This window comes from Acinonyx jubatus, chromosome D4, assembly GCF_027475565.1.
Source record: "Acinonyx jubatus isolate Ajub_Pintada_27869175 chromosome D4, VMU_Ajub_asm_v1.0, whole genome shotgun sequence".
Classification (NCBI taxonomy): Eukaryota; Metazoa; Chordata; class Mammalia; order Carnivora; family Felidae; genus Acinonyx; species Acinonyx jubatus.
In genome coordinates, this window is record NC_069391.1 from 18,031,728 (window position 1) to 18,043,912 (window position 12,185).

General features: G+C 43.6%; 1 protein-coding gene across 4 annotated transcripts in view; it reads left to right on the top strand.

The window, feature by feature from the left end:
- The window catches only part of ASTN2 (astrotactin 2), an 873,140-nt gene that overhangs the window by 806,830 nt on the left and 54,125 nt on the right, over positions 1 to 12,185 (top strand). The gene's annotated exons all lie outside the window — the stretch shown is intronic.

Here is a 12,185-nt window from a genome sequence, read left to right on the forward strand (position 1 = left end):
TCCTGTTTTTTGTTTTGTTTTGTTTTGATATTATCCCTTTCTCTTTTGGGATAGTTCACTCCTTCCCTTCCTCCCTCCTGTCTTCCTCCTTCCTTCCTTCCTTGTTTCTCTTACTCTTGGTCTCCTTCTGTCTCCATTTATCTCTCTTTTGATCTCTCTTTGTCTCTCTTTCCATCTTTCCATTTCTGTATGACTCTTTTTCTCCTTCTCTGTTCCTTTCTATTGCTATCTATTTCTACTTCAGTCTGCCTCTGAGCATTTCCTGGCTATGAGTCTTTTTCTGACTCTTTCTCTATTCCGTCCTATTCCTTCTTTCTGTGTGTCTCTTTCATTTGGAAAGGTACCTCTCTCTGCCACCTCCCAGGTCCCACCTCTTCTCAGTGATTCACCTCAGCCTGGTGGAATGGTGTTGTTTGCACGACTAGAAAAACTGAGTCATCTTTGCTGGACTTCCCTCCACCTTCCTGGCGTCTCCCTGCCATAAGGCCTGGGCACAGGGATGGGATGAGGAGGGGGATATGCGTTTGTGCACGTGTGTGTGTGTGTGTGTGTGTGTATTGGGGGAAGTTGGCTGGGAGAATGGAATGGCCTTAGGATCTCATTCATTCCTCTCTGGTGCCTTAACAGGGTCCCCCCAGAGCTGCCTGTGGAGAGTCTTGGTCAGATTTGGGTTTGAAGTCTGATCCCACCCCAGGAGGGAAGGAAGAAGAAAGACAAACAGAGGCTCCCTTATCTATGGAAGATACCCCAGCTATCTGCTAACCATGGGCTTTGACGTTTATATTTAGAAAAGGGAGGGCAGCTTTGGGCATTCAGCAAATTTTAATCTCTGGGCACATAGTTTACGCAGTTCTGGTTTGGGCAGAGTAAGAGGTGCTAAATTCAGGAGGATAATTCACTGTCCCTGGATTGTTGAATTTCTCCTCTTTACTTCCTGTGAAATGCTTTATGAGTTGGCATTTTCCATAATAAAAGTAATCACAACAATACAGTTTCCATTACTGAGTGTTTACCATGTGCCAGGCACCGTGCTAAGTGTTTTGCATACGTTGTGTGAATTAGCTCTTAGTATGATTCTATTGATTCTGGTGAGGTAGGCATTTTCACATGCATTTTTCAGATGAAGAAAATGAGGATTAGAGAGATTAAGTAACTTGCTCGGAGGAGTCATTCAGCAAAGCCAGGATTTAAACCCAGGAGCACAGAATTGCCTTTTCTGCTACTTTTCCCTCTCCAATGGGGGTTTGATGCTGATGTCTTAGTAAATGTAATTGTCTAAATCAGTAAATGTGCGGAGGGCTCACTAAAGGTGAGGTCCTCATTAGTTCCTTCAGGGAGTGGCTGTAAAGCTGTGTTAGTCACAGGTGGGTCTGCAGTCTGGATGAGGAGACAAGAGCACAGGGTACAGCTACTAAAACACTGTATCTCACATCAGGAAATATGTGATCCAACCCCGGTACCTCTTCTGTAGACACATTCCTTTCCTGAGTCAGTTTTCCTTTATGTAAAATGGGAATTTTCACTTCTATTCATGTTTCCTACCTCACTGAGTGCTTGTGAAGCTTGAGTATGATGGCAAAGAAGGTAGGGGCTTGCACTGTGAACTTTAAAGGGCTTTACAAAAGGAGAAAGCTGTAAGAAGAGAATGGCAACCCTCCTCATGAAGAGAGACAGGAGTCAAAGGATTCATAGGCAGCCAGTGCGAGTGGTAAGGCGATACAGCAGAAGGCTTAGCTGGGCAGAAATGCCAGGGTTGGGCAGAGATCAAGAAGTGGTACTACCAATGACAGAAATTTCCTGGGGTGTGGGGGGTCTGGCAGCTAGACAAAGCTCAGGGAGGCTGAGACTGAAGAAGCAAAGTGATAGGCAAATATAGAGGAAAATAAAAGAGGGTCTCAGTGTTGGAATTGGTTGCAAGATCAAACCAGGTAAAGGCTGGACAAGAGTTTGATGCATGCCCTTTCTATTACGGCCATTTGCTGTGGCAGAGATGTGAATAGATTTGTAAAGTCTCATAGGAAGGCAGGGGCACAGCTCATGCCCTTTGACCCTGGATTCAGTGTTCTTTCACACAAGATCTACTGGCCTCCTGGGATTGCTTTTCCCCACACAATTCAGAGGTTGGTGTGCTGGGAAATCCCACCCCGCCCCTTGCCTAGCGGGCCTGCTTCCAGCTGGGAGGGAAGCCATGCTCATTCATCTACTTAATCATTCCACACACCCTGGCATAGGGCTCAGATGGTGAATAAGACAGGCCAGGTCCCTTTCCATAAGTCCTGGGGGAGGGAGACACTAAACAGGTGGTTGCAGGACAATGGGTTAAGGACCACAGTGGTGCAAGTGAAGGCATTATGGGAACTCATAGGAGGTACCTCATCCTTGCTGGATGGAAGGGTGGCCAAGGAAAGCTTTTGGAAAGATATCAGGTATGAGCAAAAACAACAGGCTGTCTCCACATGTTTGCAAAGTCGTGGCTGAGTCATTAGTTGATTGCCTCTCAGGCCTCACCTCTCCCCAATGTATTCAGTGAATCCTTAGTGAATAGTTACTCTGTCCCCCACTCTTTGCTAAACAGAAACCATGAAAAAGATGGAACAAGATGGATAAGCCTTCTGAGCTCATGGAGCTCACGTTTTAGTAATCAGATGAAAATAAATAAATGAACATAGTAACTACAGGTGCTTAAAAGAAAATCAAGAGTTCTATGAAGACTAATTGAGAGTAGGCAGCCTATGTCTGCTTTAGATAGGGTGATGCAGAAGGCTCTGAGGCGATAGGACTTTAGCTGAACTGAAGTAAGAGAAGCCCACTTTCCAGGACTAAGAGTTCTGGAAGCTCCAGCCCCAGGAGTCCTAACTTGCCCTGCATTATAGCACCCTCATCCAGCACAATGCCTTTCCCCTTCTTGGGATACAAATTCCTCTTTGCCACTGATGAGTATGTTTCCAGGTTGGTAAAGTTTCATCATCATTCCATTTTGTGTGTCCTTTGGGCTGAACACCAACATACCTCAGTTCCTCCCTTAAGATGGCCTCCTTTCCCTCCTTCTAACTCCAGAAGCAGAACCCATCTGACATTTTCATCCTCTTGCCTGTTATTCTGTGGATTTACCTCACCAACAACCCTTAGATACACATCACAGTTTGCAGATAATAAAGCACTTTTATATTTTTTTATGGACTTAATTGAATTCACTCCTCATGTCCCTCTTCCAGAGTAGATAATGACATCCTCATCTAAGAGACAAGGAGACTGAGGTCCATAGAAACAGAACAATTAAGAAAAACCACAGGCTCTGGGATTGGATCGACCTGGGTTCAAGTGCTAGCTTCACCGTGCAGTAGGTGTGTGGTTGGGCCACTTGCCCCAACTCTCTGCACCTCTCTTCTGGATAGAATGAGAATAGTAACCCCAGCTCCACCAGACTGTATACTGTTTCATCAGACTTGCGGTCAGAGGGGCTTTTAGGAGCCACTGTCAGCACACAACGTTTCTGCCTCTTTACCCAGAGAGGGAGACGTTGAATGAAGTGCTCGGCCCAGACAAAGTTGGAAGTGTTAGGGGAACAGAGACTCTGATGAGAAGCACATTTTGTACATTCGGTTCTTTCCACTTCACCATAGTGTAACATTTAGGAATGCAATTAAAAAAAAGACAAGGAAGAAAAGCAAAGCTTCTGTTGATGCGTGCTGTGAGGGCAGTAAACAAGCACCATGGTCCTCAGAGAGTGATGGCGAGGGGACCTTGGCTGTCTTTCCACTTTGCTCCTCCTCCACAAGCCTGCCCCCCAGATCAGCTCTCCTCACACATGTTAGCAATACCCACTCTGGCCAAATGCATTAGCATCATTTGTCCTCGAGATGGTGGGGATGACGAGGGCTTGTTTGGCCCTGATTAATCCAGCGGTAGAAAAGGGCAGTCTCTATTGGCCAAGTGCATATTAATACTGAGGTTAATATTATTAAATTCCATATTAATAATAAGTTGCAGGACTCTTTGGTGGGTTGCTCATAAAAGCAACCATTGCAAATCTGCCTTGCTAAGCCGTGAGCACCACAGGGAAAGGGTGGCCCAGTGCTCTGTCCATAGTGGGTAGTCCTTTCCTTGGAACCTAGTGGGTATTTAATAATTGTTTGTGGACTGTTTCACCAGTTGGGTTACCCAGTTGCGTCTGTCCTAGACCTCAGTGAACAAGGCATGTCAGTTGCTCTTTCTGTGAATTTCTCAAACACAGGACTTGGGTCTTTATAGCAGACACCTCTTGGGCTATACTATACCCGCTTGGTCCTGGATATTTTAGCCACAGCAGTGGTGGTAGTACTGTCTACACCAAGGCTCACCTTGTACTGATAGTGACCTCAAAAGCAAGCTTCCACTTTCTGCCTCATCATGCTGTTATACAGGACCAAGGGAGCTCCCTAGGCCCATGTACATGCACAGCTTAAAAAAAAAAAAAAAGGCATGGGGAACTTTTCACGGGGAGGTTCTCAACCAGTGGTTATCAGGAATCAGGTGGTATGCTCTCTAGCTCCCAGCTTTCAGCCAAACGATTCTAGGAGACATCTAGTTCCCTTCTTAGAAGGTCCCTGTAGAATGGCGTTCCTATGATTCATGGCAGTAGACTTCATCATGCACTTCTATATTGATGTTTCTTTTTCCTTATTTGATTCTTTCCTCTCTTCCATGCATGCTTCTCGGAATAACCATCTGCACCCAGACCATTCTTTTAGTCTCTGGTTCCCAGGGCACGTAAACTTAGACATTCTTCTTCACGTTGTGTTGCCAGCCATCACCTCAGGTCACAGTACACAGTAAATATTTATGGAGAATCTGCTATGTACAGTTGCTGTGGTAAGTGATCAAAGTCCTTTCCCCATGGGGCTCATAGTGGGGTATACAGACAATACAGTAATTCATCAATATATGAGAAAGATTGATAAGGTTTATGAAGAGAAAGTAGAAAAGGGGGATAGAAAGGGATTAGATGAGACTGAGTGGCTAGAGAAGGCCTTTCTGAGGAAGTAACATTTAAGTAATCATCTGGGTAAGGAGAAGGAATGATTATGCAAAAAACACAGGGAAGAGCTCTCCAGAGATGGAAGCCATAGGTGCAAAGACCCTGTGGTTGGAGAATGCACGGCATTCTTCCTCAGAAGAATACCAGTATTGCTGGAATGAGTTAGTGAGGAAGATAATGTAGGCAATGAGGTTGGAAAACAGGACTAGAGGAAATAGGAATTGGAAATTCTCAGTGATTTTTGTTGAATAATAGAATCTTTGTATCTCTTGCCCAAGGCAGTGTTTTATGATGGGAAAGGCTCAGATTTTGGAGTCTGACAGCTATGGATTTGAAGTTCAGCCTTGTTATTTAGATGAAGTGTGACCTTAGGCAATCTGCTTGAGACCTGTAAGCTTTTTTTTTTTTTTTTTCATATAAAATGGCAATCATAAAATCTACCTCCTAGGATTTGTGTCTGGTAAGGCTCCTGGTTGCAAGTAACTGAAAACAAATGGAAAGTACTTTGGCAGAAAAGGGAAAATACTGACTCATGTATTTGAAATATCCAAGAGGATATCTAACTACAGACCCAACCAATCCAAGGTTTCAAATGATGTCATCATCAGGACTTGGACTCTGTCCCAGGAGTTAGTCCGATTGATCAGGCTTGAGTCACTTGTTCATCTCTCGTTGGCCTCTGACATGGAATATCGGGTCGCTGACCACATGCCCATCTCTGGAGGAAGGAGTAGGCCTTAGCTCCACCGAAATCATATAGGTTGACATTAGGGGAGAGCTGGTTCTCCAGTGGAAAACTCGTGCGCTGTTAGTAGAAGGAGGCATGGGTTTAAAGCTGGTCCAATCGACGGATGGTTCACTCGAGGACTTGCGTGGAGATGAGCCAGAAGTCCCTTCACATGACTTTTGGCACGTAGGAACTTTTGGTAGGTATTTGCTAGACCACCATTGCCATTTTCAGAATCATTTTTTGGCAGTCCCTTCTCTTTTATATCATGCGAGTCCTATGCATTCCTAAAAGAGGTCACCCAGGAGGCATCCTGGTTCTCCCAAAAGAGAGTTCTAATGCCCGATGCCATTGTTGGGGAGATGGGGTGTGGATCCAGGCTTCAACCACTGACATCTGGTTTTCTAGAGTCCCACACATCTCTGCATGGCCAGCCTTATGCTGGGCACTGAGGACACAGAGGTGACCAAAACACAAATCCTGCTGAAACAGCATCTCCTACTCTGTTGGTAAATGTGCAGTAGGAAAAGCATGGGATCCCATTAGGCAAGTTTCTTAGCCTTCTTTCAACCTGTTTCCTCATTTGTAAAAGCGTGGTTAACCCAAATCTTTAGATTGTATTGAAAATCACAATGGGGCTGTTTTCAATGTTTAATCAGGGCAATGTTAAAAAAAATACCTGCCATATGATAAGAGTGAAATAGACATTTCCTTTCCCTCTCTCCTCTTTGCCTACCTTCCATCCTTCTTCCCTCAACCTTCTTAAATATTGCTTCCTTTAAAAACAAAAAAAAGTTCTAGGGAGTTAGATATTATATAATGTATCTCAAAGTAGCTGAGTTTCACCACTAAAAATTTGGCTGTCAGACAAATTGCTGTGACCTGATGGAAATGGACATACGGTAGCAGGACTGGGGGAGCACGGACATTGGTAAACCATCCATGTAGCAGGCATACCACATAAATTATTTGTTCCTCACCTGATTCTCTGATGATGAAGAAGCAGTCTCAGAGAGCTTAATCATCCATCCGTAGATAGTATAGTTCCTAAGTGGTGGAGGCTGGCTTCAAAACCGGGTCCTTCATCTGCCCCCACAAACCCACTCTCTTTCCTCCACCTTGTACTGCCATTATGCTCGAGGTAGGAACCAGACACTGGCTCCTCAGATTTCAAGTACCGTGTTTGTGAAGAAACAAACCAATGGCAGCTGATAAGTGCGAGGCCCTGAAAAAATGCATCTTGTCGTGACAAGGTCTCTGAATGAATTTCTACATTGGCCCAACTAAAGGAATGGTGGGAAATGCAGAGCCCTGCTTCTCCTTGGCACCACAGCAAGAAGCATCCTCAGGTTAGAGAGAGACCAGGCCCAAAGCTGCCTCCAAATCCCCCTGGCGTTTCCTGAAAAGAGCGTGGAGGCTGGAGCGGGGACCTTTCTCCCCACCTGGGCTAAATAACTCACTACTCCCGCCCCTTCCATTTTGGAATTTCTTTGCTGCTTTTTCTCCCCCCACACCCCCCCCCCCCAGCCTGTTTTCAATTTGCTCTTGTGGCGGCTTTGACTGTGACCTCAACTCAATCAGAAGTGAGGGGGTGAGGGGAGAAGGGGAGAGAGGGGGGAAACGAGGAGGCAGGGGATTTGAGGGAGTGATAAAAGGAAAAGGGATTGAGGCAGGGGGTGGGGCCTTTCGAAAAATTACTGTGCTTTGTTGGGTTGGTTCTGAATCTCCGGCAGAATTTGTGATTGACCTCCGCTGTGGATCGTAATGAGAGCAAGGCTCGAGTCTGAGTGGATGAAGCAGTGTGTGGGGGTCTGGCCCAAGCCCACTCGGGTTACAGCCCCAGAAGAGCCATAATGGGGAACAGGCACATTCCTGTACAGCGACTCCCAACTCCCTATCTGTTTTCAAGGAAAGAAAAACAGAGAAAGAATGTTAGAATCTTGGACAAGCATGGGCTAGGCGGTGGCAACAGCAGCCCCGTCTAGGAGGGTCCTGCCACACAGCCATAACATACCAGAGACGAGGGGACAGGGGTAGCCTAACCTGGGCAGAGTTTCCTAGTGGAAGGCACATGGAGCTCAGAAGCAAATAGGTTTGATCCTCGACTCTGCCCCAAAGTGGCTGTGAAGCCTTGAATTGGGGGTTGGGGGGTGGGGTGCAACATTCCTGAACCTCTGTATTTCTTCTACCAGAGAATGTGGCAGGGTTTTAGGATTCAAACATTTTAAGCAGTAAAACTTATAAGCCAATATTTTTAGAACAGTTTTTTGTCCCCAACTTAAATAAAACGTGACCATCAGTATATACAATAGATCAAACTGGCGTTGATCTGGCTTGAAGTTGGTGTGGGCACAGAGGAGACAGACTTCAGCCCCCACCACGTCTGCCTCTCCTTCTCCACCCTGGAGTTCTGCATGTCCTGATGGGCAAGCCGCTGCTAGAGTATAGCACGTGTTGGAAACCTCTTGAACTACTTCTGTCTCTCCTGGGCTTTTTATCTTTCTCAGGGGAGTCCAAGTTTAAGAAGATGGCAGGGTGGAACTGTGTGTCTCGCACGGTGCCTGGCACAAAGTAAATCTAGCTCACGTTCATGTTGAAGGTAGTTGGTCAGAAATTCAGAGCAAGGTCTTCAGGTCTCAGCGGGTTTATCTCAGAGGCTAATAGGAATCGCCACACAGGCTGTAAGGGCCAAGAGATGAAATGTTTGTTCCAAGCGGACCTCCCACTTTGCGTATGGCCATGGACATGATACTTTCCTTCTCTAAGCCTCAATTGTCACCTGGAAAAGGACAGGATAAAAGATTGGACCAAAAAAAAAAAAAAAGTTCTAAGGGCCCTTATCTTCTCTCCTCTGATATGATGACAGTGTAATCGAAAACGATAATTAACACAATAGTTAACATATCTTTGAACCCTTATTGTATGTCAGACACAGTGCTAATTGATTTGTAAGCAATAGATGCAATATTTTATATGATATTCACAACATTGTACATTAGATACTATGATTCTATCTGTTTTACATATGAGGAGATAGATGGAGGGAATCAAAGAACCTGCCTGAAGCAAGCCATAAGTGGGGGTGAACCAGGATTTAACCTTAAGCAGTGTAAATTCAGAGCCCAGCCTCTTAACCACTGTCCTGTAGTATTGTTCATTTGATTGTCCCATTGCCAGACTTGGGGTATTGTGGAGCCCCAGTGCATGTGTTGAACTGCACTGATTTGCATTTGTGCACAGAGAAGATCTTCCTTAGGACCCCTTCCAACAGGTGAGGAAGTGAAGGATCCCCTCATTCACCTGTCTCCATCGAAATTACATTTAAACCTTCTGAAAGACAGTGCCAAGAAAAGCGATCTTACAACTTACTCTGTCGGTCTGTTCTTGTCTTTCAGAACCCTTCCTCTTGTCACACTACAAACTGTAGGTCAGGAAATATTTCTTTCATTGTTTCACTCCCCAAGCTAAGAGAGTGACACGCTTCAATTGCAAACTGAACAGAATTGAAAACCTCACTTTCGAACACTGTTGTTTTTAAACTTTCTCTAGGAGGCAGCATAGTATAAAAGAAATAGTATGGCTTTCCAGTTAGGAGGATACAGGTTCAAATCTCAGCTCTGTCCCTCCTGAAATTTGTGAGCTTAATCCCAGCTTTACAACAGAGATGCTAACATTTAACTCCTTAGGATTGGATGCTGTGATGATTAAATGAAACAAAGAAGAGTTGGCACTGTGTCATTTCCTTTCCTTTTGACACTTTCCATGCAAAGGTCATCATGTCTATGCAGTCCCGAATACAACTGGGTGCTGTATGCCCTTATACTGTCCTCCATATGACTAGTTATGTGTTCCATGCTATCCGGTTTCTTCCTTCGAACTAAATCTTAAACCTTAGAGCTGTGTGCCTGTCTTACTGACCTGTCAGGCATGTTATAAAGCTTTTATCCAGGGTCCAATTGTTCTGAAATGCATTGAAACATCTGGAAAGCTATGCCCATTTGTGAATGAATGTCAGCCATATTTTGGCTTGAAGACCATTAATACTGGCCACAGAAATCCTGAATTCCCTCATGAGGGGCCAACTCTTTCAATGGCTATCTAGAAACAAATTGAGAAGCAGACAGACGTGGATCCAAGCTCAGAGAAAACAAATGTAAGTTGCCAAACTTAAAATCCTAAGAAACCACGAGAGACAAAGCCCTTACTCCAGTGAGTAATTCTATGTTTTTCCCCCTTTTCTTCATTTTTCACCGTATATGTTGCTCTGCTTTGGTAGGTATTGGAAGAGAGACATTGTCTGTTTATGATTTTACTGTGGAAGAAGCTGACATTAGAGGCCTGTGAAAGAAATAGAGGATGCCAACATCCTTGATGAATAAAGCTTTCATTTACCTTTTCGGTTTCCAACTGCTGGTTCTAGATGACTGCCGGTCTAAGAATCTCTTCTTAGATTCTTTCATTCTGGACTCCAAACTCAGTAACAGTTACTGATCCCGTATTACAGAAGGGAAAACTGAGACTTTCAGAGGTTAGGAGACTTGCAATAAATGGTGGAGGTAGAATTCAGTCCCAAGCCTGTCTGACAATAGCAGGTGAACTTGCATGTTGCTGACATCAGCCTGGTTCACATGCTTCCCTCTGGCACCTACGTATCAAGTCTATGAACTGTAGATGTCTTTGTAAAAAAGTAGAAAACAAAGAACACTACAATCAGATCTGCTCTATTGGACCCTACGGACAAGTACGTTATCGAACGGTTGTTTACCTGAAATCCTAGGGCTTTCCAGACAGTTCAGTCAGACAAGTGTTACATCATTCACCTGTGAGTGAAGAATGAAACTTTTCTTTGAAACACCAGCAGGCTGTGATCTATATATTTGGCTTTACCAGTTCCGTGGTAGAGAAGAGCTCTGTGGCCTCCTTGGGTCACAGCCTTCTCAGGCACTTGGCCAATATTATTACTGTTCCATGTTGGTTCCAATATATTTGATTGTCCTTAACATCAAGTGGAGAGGATTTAGTCGAATGGACTTCTTCCTCTTGTCATTATTAAGAATAAATGAGAAGAGAGTGTGAGGCATTCCATATTAGACAAGAAGGAGAAGGAATGAATGGTAAGGACGCTTCAAATCATTCCATACTGTGTGGTATAAAATAATCCACGTGTTTGTTTTGCTCCTAAATCATCCAATTTTAGAATTGGAAGGGAACTTTAAGAGGCCATTTAGCCTGGTTCATTTATTTTATCTATTTTTAAGTAATTTTTTATTGATTTTTTCTTTGTTACAAAAGTAATACATGTCCATTATCGATGATTAAAAAAAAAAAAAAACAGAGATAAGCAAAAATAAGAGAGAAAAATACCCATGATCTCACTTGCCAGACGAAGCCACTATTGTACATTTTTTTGGTAATTTCTTCCTTCTCTTTTTAAATAGATAAACATGTAAAATTTCCACCAAAAATTAGATTATTCTGTAATAGTGTAACCTGTCTTTTAACTTAATATCTTTTCATATAACTTCATATGTTTCCACAATCTTGTTTTTAATGGCTATAAAATGTTCCGTTGCATCACTGAACTATAAATGATACTGCTATTTCTATATCATTGAACGTTTAGTTGTTTCTAAATTCATCCTGGTTTAAATGGTACTGTAACGTTTATCCATATATCTTAATCTTTGTGCACATCCATGTTTTTATTTTCTTTTTTCAAAAGCTCTAATAGTGATCCTACCACTTTCACTCTACAGAAGACAAAACTAAGGCACAGAGATGGGAATTTGGTTGCCCAAAGCGATCCAGCAAATTCTTAACAGAGCTAAAAGTAGAGCCTGAGATTTTAAATGTCCAGTTATTCCTTTTAGTTAGGTCTATTTCTACTAAACTTCAGCTGCTTCCTAAAATCCAGTGTCTAGATTGATTTTTAGAAATCATGGAGTTCGAGGCTCCTGTTCTTCCACTGTCCCTTCCTGTCCCATGGCCATCACTTATCAGGCATGGAACTTTTCCCCCCTTAGTTGGACCAGGTTTCTGTCCATCTCAACATAACACTTCACGAATCCAGAACCAACATAACACTTCCTGAATCCATGAGCCGCTTCATGAATCCAGAATCCAGAACCAGGATACTTCATGACTCCACTTCATGCATAAGAGTGACCATGTAATAGGAAACCTATCTTACATCCTTGGTCCAACTCCTTTGTTACACCAGCAAGGAGAATGCAGTTTCCGGAAGGAAGGTCTTGCTCAAGTAGTTAAGAGGAAGTTAATGGCAGCAATAAGACCATAATAGTTAGTCTGGACAGAAAGCACGATGCACCTTTTGCCTTTTCGTATATTTTTATTGCACAATAATTTACCTCATTTGAGCCTTCCTACAATTTTATAAAGGCAGATATTAGTATGCCCACTTTACAGTTGGGAAAATTCACG